Below are 15,039 nucleotides of genomic sequence, written 5' to 3' on the forward strand. Positions count from 1 at the left end.
TAAAAATAAACCTAAGTAAGATTTAAACCCACAAGAACCAATACTGGGCTGTGTATATCCTAGAGCATCAGTGGAACTGATTAGTCCAGTTTTTGTAACTCACTGTAACTTAAAAGTACCAAACCAGGAGTGAGACCCCGAGGCAAACAAACAGAATTCAGAACTCCGGGGACACTCCCAGCGAGGGAGGAGTTCTCCAGCCCTGCTGAACTTCCTGCTGCAGAGCTGACCAGGACCCTCCTCCTCAAGGGCGAACCGGGCTGCCAAAACCCCTCGAGCCACCATTGTAAGCGCTGATTAATAAAGGCATTTTAAGGAGAAAAATATTATCTCCGCTCATTCTTAACAACCCCACGGTAGAAGAAGCAGGACCAGACTGGGCTTTGGTGGTGGCAACTGCCCTCCTCCGAAGCCAAGAGAGCAAAGAGGATAGGGGCTGCACCCAATCCCATTTTCCCAGCCCAAATCTTGCAGTATCGCTGCCTTTCACAAGAAATCTCCAGGTAAAAAAAAAAGAGTAGCCACTTGGACCCCTCTCCTTTGCTGTGGCAACTTTCTTTTGTACCCAGTGGCTATTGTCTCCTAGCAACACATATAGGGAAAAATTCTTTGAGAGAAAGAAACAAAAGAAAGAATCACCCCAACAGATGAAGTAGTTGGTGTGGTTCAAAGCTGTTGTAGGGTTTTCTGTTTTGACACAGGCGTGTTGCAAGGTTTTCTCCTGAAGGAAGTCTGATCAACTGCAGGGGATAGTGGAGAGAAGGATGCTGACCCTCAGTGGGCTATTAAAGGATGTTATACCGAGGGCAAGTCAAATGGTGACTGTCTCTCCATTATGGAATTATAGTGACAATTTTTCTCCTCTCGGTATGACCTGGACACATCAGACCTGTTGAAAGGTTTTCTGGTATAACCCAGACCTGCTGAAAGGTTTTCTTCAGGTGAGTCAAGTCAACACTCAGAGGGTTAATGGAGAGAAAGACATTAAGCCTAGGTGGGTTAATGACAGATTCAAAAGGAATGACTGCCAAGGGTGAGTCAAATGGGTATTGGCCTCTCCTGATGAAACTAAACAGCTACAATGCATTTTTTTTTCGTCCTGGTATGACCTGGGGTCGTAACTGTTGGTATGACTCACATGCAGTGGTGGATCAAGCTACAATTCTTGCAAAATAGCGTAAACTAAAACCTGGTAAAGGAAAGGCAGTTGTATGTATCATTTTGGGTGCTGCCCTTAAAGAAGCACAAAAGGAGCAATTGGCTACTCAGAAATCCGAGAGTGAAAGGAACATCAATTTAAGATGCCTCAGACCAGTAGGGAATAATAAATCCCTGGATCCCTCTGGCAAATTGGAAGAGCTTAGGCAAAATTATCCAGAGGACAAAGTAATACATACATGTTATAAATGACTGATATGATGATTGGCTCTCACAATTAAAGGATGAATATTGTGTGTATGTTAAGAAAAGTTTTGTTGATGTATGGTTATGTTATTGTAGATTGTTGTTTGGACAACCTCTGTTGTCCCCATAGTCTCCTTTTCCCCTCCTCTGTATTGTTGGCACTAGACAGCCTTGGTTGTCAGGGTTGTCAGGGACATGTGGAGGGAGGCCGTGTACATGTGCCCCTTGCATGAGACAGTTGGGAATGGGGAAAGCCTGCTGCTGGGGAGGTGTGGCATAACAACACCTCACCTCCAATCAAGTTGCAAGAAGGTGTCCACCAATGGATGGTAAAGAAGAGTTGACTGGCAGACTTTGGGAGGGGCCAGGGTTGGCTGATGCAACACTGGGGGTATAAAAGGCAGAGCAGCCATTTTGTGGACGAGCCACTGGCAGTTGGCCATGATCCCAGTGCTGCCCTTTTTTCTTATTCAGTCCTTTGTTGTGTATGTTGAGATTTAATAAACCTTTGAAATTTTAAAGTGAGCAGTCGTTTCTCACATATATGACCCCTCAGTAAAGCTTAAACCTCTAATGATGGCCAGGGGGGAGCTCAGCAAACTACCACACAGACTATCTTATACACAGGAGAAGTCCTGGCTAAACTTCAGGAAAAATACAGCTGTAGGGCCAATGAATCTGAGACTGAATATGTATGGAGGGTGCCCTTGACTGGGGGAGATTGGATTCTGTTGAGTGAAGCTGAGGCAAGAGGATACTAGGGACCAGGGCTTTTCCTGACCATGAATCAGCATCATGGTCTTACTGGTTGGGAGGATTGGACCCTATGGAAATAAGAGATCCCTACACAATTAAAACCCCCATGACTAGACAGCCACATTGTAGAAAGTGCACAAATGACTGTGTGTCTCCAATTAATGCACACACAATTATTGGACCCAAAACAACATTCCCCTATGGAAATCAAGGTGGATCCACAGAGATTTCCTGTCTTTATCCTAGGCCTTCCTGATGCACTAAGAGTTTATGCTGAACAACTACAAGAGCACATAATGGCAAACCCTAGGCCTAGAAGAAGGGGTGCCCAACCAGAGATAACCTGGTTGGAGGTAGCTGAAGAGTTAGTAACCAAGAGAGAGAATTTAAAGGGTAAAAGTGAGAAAAATCATGGACTGAGTTAAAAACAGTTTAGTAATTAAAAAGAATAAAAAATTATAATAACAGTAAGGAGAAAAAAAAACTTAGAGGAAAAAACCCTCAAGAAAGAGAAGTGATGCAAATGAAAAGAATTATGCACCACCAACCAACTAATCCCCAGCCAGTCCCTGATCAGCAGCCCCCCAGAAACCTCCCTCCTAGTTTTATTGCTGAGCATGATGTCATATGGTCTGGGATATCCCTTTGGTCAGCTGGAGTCAGCTGTCCCAGATGTGTCCCCTCCTAATTTCTTGTGCATCCTCAGCCTACTCTCTGGTGGGATGGGGTGAGAAGCAGAAAAGGTCCTGACTGTGTAAGCAGTAGCAAAAACATTCATCTTACCAGCACTGTCTCCAGCACATATCCAAAATGTTATAAATGTATATTACAAAGTTGGCTTTTGGCAAATATTAAAATGAATACTATATGAATGATTGTACTGTATTATGTTTTATTAATAGAGATAAGAAAAGTGATGAATGTATTTTCTAATTGTGACATAGTGTTAATAGTAAAAGACTAGGTTTTTTCACTTTGTAATATCTAAACTGACCAAACCAGAAGATACAGAGAGAGAAAATCCTTCTACATTTCTGAAATTGATAAGATCGAGACAGCGGTGAAACAAAGGCTACAAGATAGAGTTCATTGATCTTCTGATATCAGAAAAGCTACCAGACGCTAACTAGGACTTTTATCTAGTAAAATGCAAATTTAGCAAAATGGGGCAAGTTTCAAAGGAAGGGGGGCCAAAACCCAAAAGGACATCTGGACTCAAAAGAATGTTTGAAAAGATGCATATGTAAAACATCAATCCTTAAAAGCAAGGATTTTGAAGAAGTGACTGTGCTGCTGGCTGGCCTTATGCCAAGCACCCTCGGCTGAGATACTTTTGCTTTTCTGTCTCCTAAATTGTCTATTTTTATTTTTTTATGAAACTTATAAATTTTTCTAAGAGAGTGGAACTCGTTTTTCACACAAAACATAGCCTCACATTAGCTACTATAAAGAAAATTTACTATCCCAGCCAAAACCAGCACATGTAGCTAAGAATGCTTTGAAAGGAGTGCTTTGAATTTTGAGTGCTCATAAGAGTGATTTGAATTTTGTTGTGGAAAAAACACTAATAGTAGAATGAATTGAATTTAAAACTCCAGACTTGTTAAGAGAGAGGACATTTCAGCAGAGATTGAGTTTATATATGTTCTTAAGTCATTCTGGTGTGAGTACCTTATGTGGCAGGACATCCTCCTCTATCACAGAAAAGCGTATCTACTCTGTCCACCAGCTGGTGCATAGCTCTGGAGATTCTCCAGCCTCACATGAATTGGCAAGATAACCCAGGCTAGACAGATGTCCAGCAGTGAGGTATTTCTGGCGCCAGGGAGGTGAGATCCTCAGTTGACAATAAACATCTCGCCTTGAGAGCAAGATGTAGACAGATAAGCTAGTAATCCTTGACTGAGAGACATTACTTTTATAACTATAAAAACTACACAATTTTTCACGGAGATATGTAGTGATGCACCCCACACACCCCCAGCAGGTGTTTCCAAATAGGGAAAGAGTTTCAGTTTACCTCTAGACATTTTAGGAAGTTTAACTAGAAAGTTCTGCATCCTTCTCATTGTAATTGGCTCAGTGCCAACACAAGAGCATGGATTGGGCTCTGTGTGTGTAACTCAAAACCTCTTGGTGATCCTATTGGCAGCAAGCCAAATTGCCCCTCCTAGAACATTCAGTGTTTAGGAAGGAACACTAAGGAAGTAAAGGGCTTTTTGGAGTGTTTTAGCAGGGTGTCAGAAAGTTTTCTCAGACACCTGTGCGCGGCTTATCATTTGTTTTCTGTAACGTTTGTTATTTTGTTATTTTCCTTATTAAACCTTTTGCTTTACAAAACACCTCTGAAGAGTGGTCTCGCTAATTAATTTTTAGCCACTTCTCTGCAAAGGCTGGACCTTCAGAGATTGATACATTAGCACGTAGTTTATAAGACTCTGACCACGTGCCAACCAGTATCGGAGGTAGAAGTCTCCTACACACACACCGAAAATGTGCAGGACTTCTCCACAAAGCTTGGATGCACCTTTGTGGTCACTTTTACAGAAACTGAGAAGGATTCTATGTGTGCCCCATCAGCAATTGGATGGAAAGATATATTGAATCCTTATCTATACTATTTCTTCTCTAGCTGTAATATAGGTACCTCTCTCATGCACTGTACTGTTTATGTACTAGTAGTGTCTTTTGTTTAACCTGTGTAGTAAGTAATCTGTTGTCTTAGACTGCAATTCAAGATGTAACCAAAAGTGTGCATTCTATTACTGTCTTAAAACCAGGTGGGGCAGTGTTCTTTACCGCTTCCACAACCCATCCTCCCTCCAGGGAGATATCTTCTGTTAATGGGCCATTGAGTCTCAACGACTGATAAAATTACATCATCCCATTGTGAGACGCTCCACCCAGAGGGAGGAGCAAAGCATTCCTACCTGGATATAATCTGAGATTTGGAACACCAGAGGCAGCCTGCTTTCACTAGATTCCCAGATGAAGACCAGACCCATCTACACCACCACTAGACCTTCATAGGAAAACTACACCCTTCTACAGGATCATTGCTTCAACAGAATCACATCTGTCACTCCAAGAGGACTGCAGCCATGATTTAATTAGACTACTACCAACACTCTGACCAGCAAGGTATCAGGTTGTATTCTGACTGTCAGTGATTTATTTTTTGAACTACTGCATTTTTATTTTAGTTTTCCTAGTAAAGAACTGTTATTCCTATTCCCATATCTTTGCCTGAGAGCCCCTTAATTTCAAAATGATAATAATTCAGAGGAAGAGGGTTTACATTTTCCATTTCAAGGGAAGTTCCTGCCTTCCTTAGCAGACATCTGTCTTTTCAAAGCAAGACATTTGTTCAAGTCTTATGTCTGTTAAATTTGTGTCTAATAAATTAGTAATTCATTTTGTAATAGACCTAATTGGCCATCATTAAGAACTTGCATGCAAGAGCGATCTGGGGTGCAGGCTGCCGCAAACAGAGCTACTGCCAGAAATCTGAGTCAAAAGCAGGACTTGTTGAAGCTCACCTCCATTTTTAACACCTTATCAATTAGTTATAGGGCATAGTAATCTTTCTTCAACCTTTACTGAACAATTTCTACAGCATCTATAAATAAAGATTTTTTTAAAACAGACTTCCTTGCTTATGAAGTCAGTTTTGGAGTTACAGTAGCCACTATTACATGTATTCTTCTTTCTAAGCTAATAAAAATTCTCTAGGACTCTTCTTCACTGTCTGCCTCAATGACTAGAGAGTTTTTGAATTGTAAATAGTTTACTGTTGAGAATCATGTGTCCATCTGCTGAAAAATGAAGGTCTTAAATAGATTGGAAGCCTCGATAAAATTAATTATTTACCTATGACTATCAATAATAAATGAACAGATGCATCAGATGTTTTTGCATATCTTGCTAGGCTGAATCAACTATATTTTAGACTCACATGCAATCATAGAATTTTACTGTTTTTTGCACTCAACTGGACACAAATTGAAGCTAACTCCAAGAGCAAGGTATTACTACAATTTGTTAATCACAGGATTCTCTCATTTAAAAAAAATCATCTAGAAGGCAGGTGTCTTGGTTTAAAAGACAGGTGTCTGCTAAGGAAGGCAGGAACCTCCCATGGAATTCCCTCTGAATTATTATAATTTTGAAATTAAGGAGCTTTCAGGCAAAGGTATGAGGACAAGAATAACAGTTTTTTATTAGTATGTATAACAAGGCAAACAAACAACAGTGGCAGTGACAACAAACAACTAAAAACCCAGTAACAGCCTTCTCAGCCACAGGCACTTTCCTCTTTGATGTAGTGACGGTCACAGTGGGCAGGGGTGCTGGTGGCTCCCAGTGGGCAGAGCAGGTGAGATGATTCCCCTGTGGCTGCAAGGGAACTGCGGGACATCTTGGTAGGCAGGGGGAGTGGGGTTACAGTGTAGGGAAAGCTCACAGCAGTGCCAAGGAAGTGGTGGGGGTGGGGCAGCAGCGGCCTAGATGCAAGCAGGGCAGGGAGAGGTGGGTTCAGGATTCGATGCACCCAAGCACATGGTGAAAAGTCCCTCTTTTAGTGAGGTAGGTGTTAATAAGGTCCCAGTTCAGTGACTGTTCTCATGAACAGAGGCTCATCCCATGGCGGAAGAAGCAGGACCGGCCTGGACTATGGCGGTGGCAGTGAATTCTTTTCCTCAGGCATCAGCTCCAACCGTCCTCCTCTGAAGCCAAGACAGAGAGCTAGTTGCTGCCCCAGCCTCATCTTTTACGAGCCCAAATCTTGCGGTACTTCTGCCCTTCAGAAAGAAACCCTCAGATAAGAGAAGTGCAGCCAGATGCTCTCCTCCCCTGAGCTTGGCCCTTTCTTTTGTCTCCCTTAAGTACCCAGTCGTTATTGTCTCCCAGCAACATGTATGGGGGAAAATTCCTTAAGAGGAAAGAAAAAAACAAAAACAAAAACCAAAAGTACAACGTCTTAATCCCTAATAGCAGGGACGTGCAAAGAAAGAAGTACTGTTCCCTAGCTCTCCTCTCTGGCAACAGAGATAGCAGATTGATTTGATGGCAAATTGCTATAAGATTAAGGTTAGAGAGTCTGGAGGGTGCATAAATAGAGGCAGAAGATAATTGCAGACAGATATTGTAAATGGATCCTCTCTTTGGGAAATTAAGGTTTTCTTTCTTATAAAATTCATCTCTTGAACAAGTCAATCTGTCACTAGTGTAATATTCAATGTATTAGATAGGTTTTATAACCTTCTTTGACAAAATAGAAACAAAATAGATCTACAGTACTCCCTTTCTCCTTACTAAAGTTTTTGTTTTATAGAAGGTAATACCAAGTTATAATTAGATAATTGCAGCTGTTACTTCAAATGTAAGCCTCTATTCCAGTGGTGCTTGCATGCCTCCGGATTGATTAAAAATAGAAAAAGCTGTAGTGAAAATCATATTAGGAATTGTTTCATTAGCATAAATGCCAGTATGTATGTAAAAGAATAATACTGAAATGTAAAGCTAGTCTTAAGATATTGTTATGAATGGACCGAGAGCTTTTAGACGAGTCCTGCCTTGCGCTCAGATTTTTGGCAGTAGCTCTGTTTGAGGCAGCCTGCACCCCAAATGGCTGTTGGACACAAGTTAAGAATGGCTGATCTGGTCTATTATAAAATGAATTATTTATTGAATTGACACAAGATTAACAGACAGCAGACTTTAAACAGACTACTTACTCTACAGGATAAAATAAAGAACTACCAGTAGATACAAATACAGTGCACGATAGAGGTACCTATATTACAGCTGGAGAAGAAATAGTGTAGATTAGGAGTCAATGTAGCTTACCACCGAATTGATGGAGTACACAAGGAGCCCTTTCATTCACCTTTCAGAAGAAGTAATCACGGAGTTTGTGTCCAAACTTCAGGAAGCAGCCCTACATGTTAGTATGCAGAAGATTTCTGCTTTTGTGTAGCTTTTATAGTTTGTAAAGTGAGGCGTCTGTCAGTCAGAAATTCTAGCTTATCTTCCTACATCTTGCTCTCAAGGGGAGATGTTTATTGTCGGCTGGGAATCCCACCTCCCGGGCACCAGAGATAACTCACAGAGGTCCCACCTGGGTTATCTCGCCAATTCATGTGAGGGGCAAAATGCCCTGAGCTATGCACTGAAGCCAGGGATACCAATAATAAGAGAGGGTTGGACTGAGACAGACACAGATACAACCAGTATGGTTAATTCTACAAAGTCCGTCTATTACATGCAGTGCAGCAACTTATATACTATTCTACATTGTTTATACATGTAACAACTTTTTCATTGGCACACAGCAGAGGAAAGAATGTAAACACACATTGTTTGGTTTACCCTTAAGGTGGCTAACACCTGCATACTAACAATTCTATTTAATGACCTTCAACACCCTATTATCTTTCCCAAACACCTTAATATCTAATTCTAACTGCGCCATGGCTAACTGAGAATTTTTTGCTGCGTCACAGGCCTTGGGCCTCAACTAGGCCTCAGCTAGGCCTCAGGTTAGGCCTCAGTCAAGGTAGTTCAAAATCTATATATAAATCATGTTTTCTTTCCCTAAGAAATTTAGCAACAATGCACCATCTGGTAGGCAGAACAGATAAGCTCTTCTGTGGCAGAGGGGAAGTCCTATTACAGATATGGTTAAATTACTGGACATACTCATTTAGGTGTGGGATGTCTGCATAGTGTGGACACAAAGAGTTCGAGTGGGACTGAATTGTGGGCGAGAATTTTAAATGTTTACCAAGAACTGAGGGAGGACAGGGATGGGGGGATGAGACCACACACACATGACAAGGGCCTTGAGGGGAAGCCATATGAGGAGCAGCTGAGGTCACTTGGTCTGTTCAGCCTGAAGGAGACTGAGGGGAGACCTCATCACAGTCTACAACTTCCTCACAAGGGAAAGAGGAGAGACAGACACTGATCACTTCTTTGTGGTGACCAGTGACAGGGCCTGAGAGGATGGCCTGAAGTGGTGTCAGGAGAGGATTAGGTTGGATATTAGAAAAAGGTTCTTTACCCAGAGAGTGATTAGGCACTGGAACAGGCTCCCAAGGGAAGTGGTCACAGCACCAAGCCTGACAGAATTCAAGGATCATTTGGACAATTCTCTCAGGCACATGGTGTGACTTGGCGTAGTGATTTCATGTTCGCCAATTTCTGTTTCTCAAAATAAGTGTAGTGGTCTGAGTGCTCACTAGAATTATTTACTCTTTATCTGCTGTGAGATAGGATTAGGAGAAAAAGCAAAGCAGGCTCAAACTTAAAAGGGATAGATAGGTTTATTACCAAACACTAAAAGAGGAAAATGAGAATCAAAATGAAACCTTCAAAACACTTCCCCTTCCCCACAAACTGTTCACTTTCCCACTAACAACATAAAAAGTCAGAACCTGGAACTCTTGGTCAGTTTGCCACCCATAAAATAGTCTTTCATGAGTTCATTTAGAGAGAGAAGTCTCTTTTAGTCTGCCATGGAATTTCCCCACTGACAACACAGAACAGTTCTCTTGTGGGTTTTAATTCTTAAAAAAAAACAGCCACCCGGGAACCTGCTTTTGTGAAGTCCCTCCCATTGGCAGCTTTTCTGACACCTGCATATGGGTCATGGACACTACTGGGGTGTTATTTTAAAAATGAATGGTTCCAAACGCAAAGGATTTTCTTCATCTCATGGAACAGAGATCTCTTTTCTTCCCTGGGGCAGAGGGCTTCATATCTCATCTCTCTGTTCAAACTTCTCATAGGATCACAGCTACTTCAATATTCACTTAGTCCATCACAAATACCTTTGCTCCAATCCCCAATCTGAACAATCATCTCCTCAATCCATATTTTCCACGATTTAAAAGGATATTCTAGTATATTACAGTTCATTACCATGGCTCATAAAAGACTTTCAGTCCAAAAACTAAGATATCTTCTCCATCTCCTCTCAATTAGGATTTTTACTCTCTCTCTCTTCACTGACTTTAGTCTCATGCTGTGTCTCTCCACATCTCAGTCACTGTCTTTTATCTTACTCAGAGAGAGGATTAGTGCTTTTTAAGTTCCACCTGTCAAGGAAAGAGTTGACATTTCACCCAGGTCTGCAGAGGGCATGATGGTTCTTCCCGGTGGTGGCCGAAGGTGGTAGGGTCAGGCCTCACTGGGCTGGGCCAGGGTCTTGGGATTCTGGTTGCTGCAGGGCCACTTGACCGGCTGCAGAGCCTCCTCTGGTCTCAGATGCATGATCTTCCACATGGCTGGGGGAAGGGCCTGACAAGGGGTCTTGATAGTGGTGGGGGGGGGAGAGGGCACCTAGGAATTTCACAGCAGCATGCCAGTGGCTGATGGTTTCCCCCCTCTTCCTCTGCCTGGCAACAACTGGGGCTTGCCCTGGCCCCGTGGCTTAGCAGTAGGATGTTTTAAGAGCCGCTGGAAACCTGATCAGGGCTGGGACGGGGCATATTCGCGCAGGCAGGGCAAGCAGGCAGGGTTACTAGCTCTCTTACTGGGAAGAAGTACTGTGTGTTTTGTTGTTTGAGGTGTTTCTACTGGCTGTTTGGTCCTGTGGTTTCTGTTAGTAATGGTTTCAACACGATCAAAAGCTGTTGTTGGTATTAGTGTACGTGACCAAGTGGAGCCCTCCAAAAAGGATGCATCTGTACAGACCTATTCCTGCCCGGAGTGTTTGAGCTTATCAGTTGTTTCAGGGGATAATGTGAAGGAGGCGTGCCTGAGGTGTGAGCAAGTCAATGACCTCCTTTCACTGGTGGCTGAGCTTAGGGAAGAAGTTGAACGATTAAGGAGTATCAGGGAAAGTGAAAGGGAAATAGACTGGTGGAGTTCAGCTCTTCCATCTTTAAAGGATGCCCAACTGGACTCAGAGGACTTGTATGACTCCCACTCCCAGGCAATAGAAGAGCACCTGGTAGATGAAGGGGAATGGTAAAGGGTCCCTGCTTGGGGAGGTAATAATAAAAACTTCTCCCAACCTCCATCTCCTAGCCAGGTGCCACTTCAGAACAGGTATGAGGCCCTGGCTCTAGAGAACCAGCTGGATGATTTAGGCGATTTAGAGGGACATTATCTGCCCAGTGAGCCTTCCTGTTTGGATTCATCTGTAAGACGAATCTCCAACTCTAACATCAAGAAGAAAAGAAGGGTAATTGTAGTAGGTGACTCCTTTCTGAAGGGAAGAGGGCCCCATATGTCGCCTGGACCCATCCCACAGGGAAGTCTGCTGCCTCCCTGGGGCCTGGATAAAGGATATTACTAAGAGACTTCCTGGGCTGATTCAGCCCACTGATTATTACCCACTGCTGATACTCCAGGCTGGCAGTGACGAGATCGAAAAGAGGAGTGTCAAGGCAATTAAAAGGGACTTCAGGGCATTGGGTCATGTGGTTGATAAAACAGGGACCCAGGTAGTGTTCTGCTCAGTCCCTCTGGTGGCGGGGGAAAATGATGGAAGAAATAGGAGAACTCACATCATTAATAAGTGGCTTAAAGGTTGGTGTCATACACAAAATTTCAGATTCTTTGATCACGGCGCAACTTTCACAGCACCTACTCTATTGGAACCAGATGGGATACATCTCTCTGTTAAGGGTAGAAGGTTCTTGGCTCATGAACTGGCAGACCTCGTTGAGAGGGCTTTAAACTAGGTTTGAAGGGGAAAGGGGATGCAGCTAGGCTGCCTGGAAGCAGGCCCAAGGGTGCTAAGCCTGAGTTAGGGGTAAAATCAGTAGCCCAGCTGAAGTGCATGTATACCAACGCATGCAGCATGGGTAACAAACAGGAAGAGCTGGAGGTCATGGTGCAACAGCAAAGCTACGATGTAGTCGCCATCACAGAAACGTGGTGGGATGACTCATATAGCTGGAGCACTGCACTCGATGGCTACAAGCTCTTCAGAAGAGACAGGAAAGGGAGAAGAGGTGGAGGGGTGGCCCTTTATATTAAGAAGGCTTTTGACTCCATAGGTATTGAAACTAATGAAGATGGAGTTGAATGCCTATGGATGAGAATTAAGGGGAGAGCCAACAAGGCTGACATCCTACTGGGAGTCTATCGCCCACCCGACCAGGAGGAAGAGGTGGACAACTTATTCTATAAGCAGCTGGAGAATGTTTCAGGATCATCAGCCCTTGTTCTTGTGGGTGACTTCAACCTGCCAGACATCTGCTGGGAACTTAATACAGCAGAAAAGAGACAGTCCGGGAAATTTTTAGAGTGCATGGATGATAACTTTTTGTCACAGCTGGTAGGTGAGCCCACCAGTGGAGAGACTATGTTGGATCTGTTGTTCACAAATAGAAATGGGCTGGTGGGAGATGTGGTGGTTGGAGGACGACTGGGGCAGAGCGATTATGAAATTATAGAGTTCTCGATAATTGGTGAAATCAGGAGGTACATCAATAAGACTTTTACATTGGACTTCCGGAGGGCAGACTTTGGCCTTTTTAAAAGACTTATTCAGAGATTTCCTTGGGAAGTAGCCCTTAAAAACAAAGGAGTCCAGGAAAGGTGGGCATGCTTCAAAACAGAGTTTTTGAGGGCACAGGAACAGACTGTCCCTGTGTGCTGGAAGACCAGTCGACGAGGCAAACATCCAGCCTGGATAAGCAAGGAGGTTTTGGATGAGCTCAGGAACAAAAAGAGGATGTATCGTTTTTGGAAGGAGGGCCAGGTCCCTCGGGAAGTATTTAAGGGGGCTGCTAGAGAATGTAGGAAAGAAATTAGGGAGGCCAAAGCTCAGTTTGAACTCAAAATGGAGACTTCTGTAAAGGACAATAAAAAGTGTTTCTATAAATACATTAATGGTAAAAGGAAAGATAAGGCTAACCTTTGCTCTCTATTGGATAAGGAAGGGAACTTAGTAACTGCTGACGAGGAGAAGGCAGAAGTGCTTAATGCCTTCTTTGCCTCAGTTTTCAGTGGGAAGACGACTTGCCTACAGGACAACTGTCCTCCTGGGCTGGTAGATGGTGTCAGGGAACAGAATGGTCCCCCCATTATCTAAGAGGAGGCAGTCAGAGAACAGCTGAGATACTTGGACACTCATAAATCTATGGGCCCAGATGGGATTCATCCCAGGGTGATGAGGGAGCTGGCAGATGAGCTTGCAAAGCCACTCTCCATCATTTACAACCAGTCCTGGCTCACTGGTGAGGTTCTGGAAGATTGGAAACTGGCCAATGTGACACCCATTCACAAAAAGGGTGGGAAGGAGGATCCCAGTAATTATAGACCAGTCAGTCTGACCTCAGTACCTGGCAAGATAATGGAACAGTTTATACTGAGTGTCATCATGCAGCACCTACAGGATGGCCAGGGTCTCAGGCCCAGCCAGCATGGGTTTAGGAGAGGTAGGTCATGTTTGACCAACCTGATCTCCTTTAATGACCAGGTGACCCGCCTGGTGGATGCAGGGAGGGCTGTGGATGTTGTCTGTTTGGATTTCAGGAAAGCCTTTGACACTGTCTCCCACAGCATACTCCTGGAAAAGCTGGCACCCTGGGGCTTGGATAGGAGCACTCTTTGCTGGGTTAGGAACTAGCTGGATGGCCGGGCCCAGAGAGTGGTGGTGAACGGTGCTGCATCCAGCTGGCGGCCAGTCACCAGTGGTGTTCCTCAGGGGTCTGTTCTAGGACCAGCTTTGTTCAATATTTTCATTGATGACATGGATGAGGGTATTGAATCTTTTATTAGTAAATTTGCAGATGACACTAAGATGGGAGCGTGTGTCGACCGTTTGGAAGATAGGAGGGCTCTGCAGACAGATCTGGAACGGTTGGGTCAATAGGCAGAGTCCAACAAAATGAAGTTTAATGAGTCCAAGTGTCGAGTCCTGCACTTTGGCCACAATAACCTCCTGCAGCGTTATAGGCTGGGGATGGTGTGGCTGGACAGTGCCCAGGAGGAAAGGGACCTGGGGATTCTGGTCAGCAGCCAGCTGAACATGAGCCAATAGTGTGCCCAGGTGGCCAAGAGGGCCAATGGCATCCTGGCCTGTATCAGAAATGGTGTGGCCAGCAGAAGCAGGGAGGTCATTCTTCCCCTGTACTCAGCACTGGTGAGGCCACACCTTGAGTATTGTGTCCAGTTCTGGGCCCCTCAGTTTAGGAAGGACGTTGAGATGCTTGAACGTGTCCAGAGAAGGGCAACAAAGCTAGTGAAGGGATTGGAAAACAAGCCATATGAAGAACGACTGAGGGAGCTGGGGTTGTTTAGTCTGGGGAAAAGAAGACTCAGGGGTGACCTTATCACTCTCTACAACTTCCTGAAGGGTAGTTGTAGACAGCTGGGGGTTGGTCTCTTTCTCCAGGCAGCAATTGACAGAATGAGAGGACACAATCTTAAGCTGCGTCAAGGGAAATATAGGTTGGATATTAGGAAGAAGTTTTTCACAGAAAGAGTGATTAAATACTGGAATAGTCTGCCCGGGGTGGTGGTGGAGTCACCATCCCTGGATGTGTTTAAAAGGAAACTGGATGTGGCACTTGATACCATGACCTAGTTGAGGTGTTGGGCTGGGTTGGACTCAATGATCTTGAAGGTCTCTTCCAACTTACATATTCCGTGATATTCTCCTCCCCCTGCCTGGGAGTCACCAGGCCCAGCGGGCTTCCTGGGAAAGGCCTGGCCTGCACAGGGCTTGGCCAGCCTGGCCTCAGCAGGAGAGAGCAGGGCTGCCTTCTTACCTCTTCTGAAGACATAAGGAAAAGGAACTTTCCCAGGATTCCTCTGATTTTTAACCCTGTGTGTTCCCAGAGGCATGTCATCTTCCTAATTGGTCAATCAAGCTGTCATCTTCAAAGCTAGTCACTAATTGGTTTTTGCTATAACTTT

The sequence above is a fragment of the Zosterops lateralis genome (genome assembly GCF_965231275.1).
Source record: "Zosterops lateralis genome assembly, chromosome: W".
Taxonomy (NCBI): Eukaryota; Metazoa; Chordata; class Aves; order Passeriformes; family Zosteropidae; genus Zosterops; species Zosterops lateralis.